Source organism: Oryctolagus cuniculus, chromosome 3 (genome assembly GCF_051225735.1).
Source record: "Oryctolagus cuniculus isolate XC-2025 breed Fujian yellow rabbit chromosome 3, ASM5122573v1, whole genome shotgun sequence".
Lineage (NCBI taxonomy): Eukaryota > Metazoa > Chordata > Mammalia > Lagomorpha > Leporidae > Oryctolagus > Oryctolagus cuniculus.
Window position 1 is genome coordinate 111,802,422 of NC_142869.1, and position 6,000 is coordinate 111,808,421.

The 6,000-nt window shown below is 40.8% G+C and overlaps 1 long non-coding RNA gene across 1 annotated transcript in view; it reads left to right on the top strand.

Annotated features, from left to right (window-relative positions):
* The window catches only part of LOC149127462 (uncharacterized), a 60,327-nt gene extending 56,116 nt beyond the window's left edge, over nt 1-4,211 (top strand). The window contains exon 3 of the long non-coding RNA XR_016231214.1: nt 3,930-4,211. This is a non-coding gene — a long non-coding RNA (uncharacterized LOC149127462). The remainder of the gene's footprint in view (nt 1-3,929) is intronic.
* Nucleotides 4,212-6,000: the final 1,789 nt, after the last annotated feature.

Consider the following 6,000-nt stretch of genomic DNA (forward strand, 5'->3'; position numbering starts at 1 on the left):
TTCTATCTAAGAGTATGATGACATGAAAGCTTTTGTGCTAATTTCCATTTTGAAGCTAGTATTGTTTTTGAACTCTTTTTTTAAAAAATTAGATTTATTTATTTGAAAGGCAGAGTTACAAAGAGGCAGATGCAGAGAGAGAGAGAGAGGTCTTCTATCACTGGTTCACTCCCCAGTTGGCCACAACAGTCGGAGCTGCGCCAATCTGCAGTCAGGAGCTAAGAGCTTCTTCCAGGTCTCCCTTGTGGGTGCAAGGGCCTAAGGACTTGGGCCATATTCTACAGCTTTTCCAGGCCATCACAGAGAGCTAGATCAGAAGTGGAGCAGCTGGGACTTGAACTGGTGCCCATGTGGGATGCCAGCACTGCAGGCAGTGGCTGTATCTACTACAGGCCTTGAACTCTTTTCATGTGATATTCCCTCTTTCCTTCTCTCATAGCAACAGCTTGTGATTTTAGACATAGCAAAAACTTTACTTTCCCTTTCCATAGACATGATTTCTTTAACTTTCTTTTAACACAGGATAATGTAATTTTTTCATCTCATTGATTCCAATCAGCTTATGTTACTCTCCACTGAAATGTCTTCAATGATCCTGCTGAATAAAGCCCATATCACATAGCTGACCCATGCCTACTCATCCAGTCTTGTCTTTTCTATCCTTAATAATCACTCTTCTATAAAAACAAAGAAGCGCTGCTCAGCTTCTTCCCAACACAGTTGTCTCAGTGTGTTGCCTCAGAGGGTACCGCATCTCCTCCCCAGCCTTAGCCATAGCTCCCTTCTAACTCCATATCCACCCAGAGCCTGTGGTCTGTTTCTTTTTGTGGCTATGTTTTTTCTGTTCTGCATACTTACGGAACCTCATATTTAAAGCACTTTTCAAGTCTTTAGAAACAAATTATCTGGTTCCTTCCTATTTGTGAGCTGTATGAGTCTGGAGCAAGGGCCATGTCTTCTCTTTGTTTTGATATTTCTAAGTCAGGACTTGCCACACAATGAATGTTCATAGAATACATTGATTGCTGCATTAGGATTTCCTTCTCAATCAGTTATATCTCTGCTCAGAATCAAGATTATTTATTTACCCAGGGTGGGGATGATTTTTCAGCCCCTTTGTAGCTCTTCTTCTGAGCTATTTGAAAATACCACCAGAAGGAGCACACATCGACCTTGCCTTTGCCTTCCTCACCTCCTGGTGACGTCTCTCCATCATGGCTGTCATTTCACTGGCCTTGACCTTTACAGAAAAAAACACTAGGCAACCTCTCTCAATCTTCAGCTCCCCTATTTAATATACCTGCACTGGTCACATTTACTTATTGAAATACTGAAAGAATAATGAGCTTTGTATAGTTCTTAGAGTCATGGAAATGTTGAGCTTTACGTTACCTTAGAAAGTAGGCAGGGTAAATATTTCATCTATGGAGCAGGAAACTCAGTGTGACCCAAGTTGCTTCTCAGGATCACACAGGGGGTCAGTTACAGAATTCATAGTGGATAAAGCCACTTCCTGCGATGCCAGCATCCCATGTAGGTGCTGGTAAAATTCCCCACTGCTCCAATTCCCATCCATCTCCCTGATAATGTGCGTAGGAAAGGATCAGAGGATGGCCCAAGTGCTTGGGCCTCTACACCCATGTGGGAGACCTGGAAGAAACTCCTGGCTTCAGAGTGTGGCCCATTTTTGGTCATGGTGGCCATTTGGGGAATGAACCAGTGAATGGAAGATTCTCTCTCTCTCTCTCTCTCTCACTCTCAACTCTTCCTTTCAAATAAATAAATAAATGTTTAAAAAAAGACTTAGGATTAGTGCCTGGATCTCCAGTCATATAAGAAGTGTTTTTTCTAGTTTGTGCAAATGTATTCTCTCTGTTTCTATCTCTCTGTCTCTCTCTCTCTTTGTGTGTGTGTGTGTGTGTTGGAAAAATATCAAGAAGTGCAATTGTAGGATTGTATTGAAAAATTATGCTTGACTTTATAAGAAACTGAAAAAAAAACTATTTTTCATATTGGCTGTACCATTTTATATTCCCACCAGCAATGAATGAGAGTTTCCATTTCTTTGCATCATTGCTAGCCATTGGTAATGTTGTTTTTTTTTTATTTTTTAAATGTTTAACCAGTCTAGTAAATGTGTTGTGGTATCCCATTGTTTATTTAAATTTACATTTTCCTAGTGATGGGTGATGTTGAGTGTCTTTTCTTGTGAAGTTCCATGTTTATTTAAACAACACTTAGTAAGAGTTGAGCAAGAGGGCCAGCGCCGCGGCTCACTAGGCTAATCCTCCGCCTTGCGGAGCCGGCACACCGGGTTCTAGTCCCGGTCGGGGCACCGGATTCTGTTCCAGTTGCCCCTCTTCCAGCCCAGATCTCTGCTGTGGCCAGGGAGTGTAGAGGAGGATGGCCCAAGTACTTGGGCCCTGCACCCCATGGGAGACCAGGATAAGTACCTGGCTCCTGCCATCGGATCAGCGCGGTGCGCCGGCCTCAGCACGCTGGCTGTGGCGGCCATTGGAGGGTGAACCAATGGCAAAGGAAGACCTTTCTCTCCATCTCTCTGTCTCACTGTCCACTCTGCCTGTCAAAACAAAACAAAACAAAACAAAACAAAACAAAACAAAACAGTTGAGCAAGGGACTCTGCAGCTGCATCCAGGATGGCTGATATCTGGATATTCAAATATGCCCCTGAAGTTTGGGGAAGGTGATGAAGACATATTTCATAATCTGGCAACATGAAAGCATTAGAATAGGTGGGCTGCAGTTGGGATAGCTGTGTCATGCAGAGGTGAGAGTCAGGAGTCAGGTAACAGGTAGGCATTCACTCAGGGCCCTGTCCTGTCTTCTGTCATGCCAGATACACTTTCCACTCTTCTTTCTTTTTCCATTTTAGCTTTATTGAAGTATAACTGCCATATAAAACACTTCACATGCTTGAAATGTACAATTTGGGGATGTTTGTTGTATATTTATACCTGTGAAGTATCACCCTGATTAAATACTGAATCAAACATTTCCAAAAATTTTCTTGTGCCCTTTTGTAACATCTCTCTTCCCCTCCATCCCTGCCCTTCCACACTGACAACCATTTTTCTGTGTTCTTTCACCATATATTACTTTGTATTTAAGAGTTTTATATAACTAAAACCATTTAGTGTCTACCATTTTCTTTCTTGCTTCTTTTATTCATTATGATTGTTTTTTGAATTATTCCCATTTAGGCCTATATCACTGGTTCATTATTTTTTATTTTGATGAGTAATATTCCATTGTATGTGTTTTACTACTATTTGATTGCTCATTCCTATACTAGTGGACATTTTAGACTCTTTCAAATAGAGCTTCTATGAACATTTGTGCACATGGATGTAAGCTTCTATTTGTGTGTGTGTGTGTGTTTGTGTATACATCCAGACATGAAAAGGCTGAATAATAGAGTAGGTCTCTGTTTAACTTTTCTTTTTTTAAGATGTATTTATTTATTTGAAAGTCAGAATTACCTGGAGAGAGAGAGAGAGAGAGAGAGAGAGAGATCTTCCATCTGATGATAATACACACTCTCCAGAAGACCACAAAGGCCAAGACTGGGCTAGGGCTGAGCCAGTCCTAAGCTAGGATCCAGGAGCTTCATCTGGGTATCCCACGTGGGTGACAGGGGTCTGAACACTTGAGCCATCTTCTGTTGCATTTCACAGGCCATTAGCAGGGAGCTAGCTGAAAAGCAGCACAACCACATGGGATGCTGGTGTCTTAGATTGCGGCTTTACTTGCTGTGCCACAATGCTGGTCTCCTGTATAACTCTTTAAGAAACAGACTGTTTTCCAAAGTAATTGTACCATTTTACATGCCCACAAGCAGTGTAGGAGACTTTTTGTTTCTTCACATCTTTGTTAAAACTTGAAATAATTCTTTGCATTTAATTTTAGTTACTGTTGAGGCTGGTGCTGTGGCACAGCAGGTTAACGCCCTGGCCTGAAGTGCTGGCATCCCATTTGGCATTGGTTCAAGAACCGGCTTCTCCACTTCCGATCCAGCTCTCTGCTATGGCCTGGGAAAGCAGTAGAAGATGGCCCAAGTCCTTGGGCCCCTGCACCACGTCGGAGACCCAGAAGAAGATCCTGGCTCCTGGCTTCGGATGGCTGCAGCTCCGGCCGTTGTGGCCAGTTGGGGTGTGAAACATCAGATGGAAGACCTCTTTCTCTCTGCCTCTCCTCTTTCTGTATATCTCTGACTTTCAAATAAATAAGTAAATCTTAGTCACTGTTAGTTGTATAGTGGTATCTCATTGTGGACAATGCTGAAAATCTTTTCATATTTATTTGGTACCTTTATATTATTTATAGTGAAGTGCCTGTTCAAATATTTTGTCCATTAAAAAAATCCTGAGTTGTTTGCCTCCTTATTATTAAGTTTTTAGAGTTCTTTGTATATATAATTTCTCCATCACAGAGATGAATTTTAATATTTTTCTCCAAGTCTATGATTTATCTTTTCATGATCATAAGAGAGCCTTTTGAAAAGAGAATTTTTAAATGTTGATGAAGTAAAATTTATCAATTTCTTTTTTTATGGATTGTCCATAATTGTATCTAAGACATTTTTGCCCAAGACTTCACAATTTTTCTTCTAGAATTATTGTGATTCTAAATTTTGCATTTAGGTTAACAATTCTCTTAAATTACTTTTGCATATAAGGCAAGGTCTAGTTCAAAGTTATTTTATATCTGTCTATCTATCTATCTATCTATCTATCTATTTTTTTTTGCATGGATGTCTAAATGTTCCAGCACCATTTGCTGAATATTCTACTAAATTGTTTCCATTCACTACTCTCTAGCCATATTGCATTTATTTGTTCCTACTTTATATGCAATAAGCATGTTCCTGCTCAGGGATTTCCACTCTCTTCTTCCTCTACCTAGAAAATTATTTACAATGAGGGCTGCATGACTCTCTTTTCCACTCATCTCTCTGCCCAAGTGCAGCTTTGTCACCAAGCTCTTTCCTGGCTACTCTCTCTGGATTGCTTTTTCTACCACCTCTATTTTCTCATCCTGATTTCATTTTCTCCAGAATACTTTCATTATAGAGTTATTCATTATAAGTTTCATTTGTAAATTCATTGTAAATTGTTACTCTTATAAATTTAGTTCCTGCTCTAACTGGTGAGATTTATGAAGGATTTTTTTTTAAAGATTTACTTATTTATTCGAAAGTCAGAGTTACACAGAGAGAGGAGAGGCAGAGAGAGAGAGAGAGAGAGAGGTCTTCCATCTTTTGGTTCACTCCCCGATTGGCCACAATGGCTGGAGCTGCGTCGATCCGAAGCTAGGAACCAGGAGTTTCTTCCGGGTCTCCTGCATGGGTGCAGGGGTTCAAGGACTTGGGCCATCTTCTATTGCTTTCCCAAGCTATAGCAGAGAGCTGGATCAGAAGAGGAGCAGCAGGGACTAGAACCAGTGCCCATATGGGATGCCGGTGCTTCAGGCCAGGGCGTTAACCCGCTGTGCCATAGCATCGGCCCCAAGGAAATATTTTTGTCTGATTTTTTTCCTGTATACAAGTGTTTTCAACTGTGGCTGGCATATACTGATTGCTTAAAAAGTAAATCTTTACTTCTAGGGATTCCTGATCCCACTGCAGAGTGCTTAGATTTGATTCTCAGCTCCACTTTCAATTTCAGATTCCTGCCAATGTCCACTCTGGAAGGCAGCAGGTTATGGCTGCCTTGGTTCCTGTCACCCTTTTGGGAGACTGGATAGAGTTTCTGATTCCTGGTTTTAACCTGACCCAGCCCTGGCTTCTTAAGGCATATGAAGAGTGAGTCAAAGAATGAGAGGTGTCTCCGTGTGACTATCTGTCTTTGTCTCTCTGCCTTTCAAAATAAATACATAAATAACCAAAAAAATTAGTTAAAGTAGCTCATCTTAAAGAATACCACAAAAATAGAAATATTGTAACTCATTCCTTAGTATAATGCCTGGTGAATATGAAAAT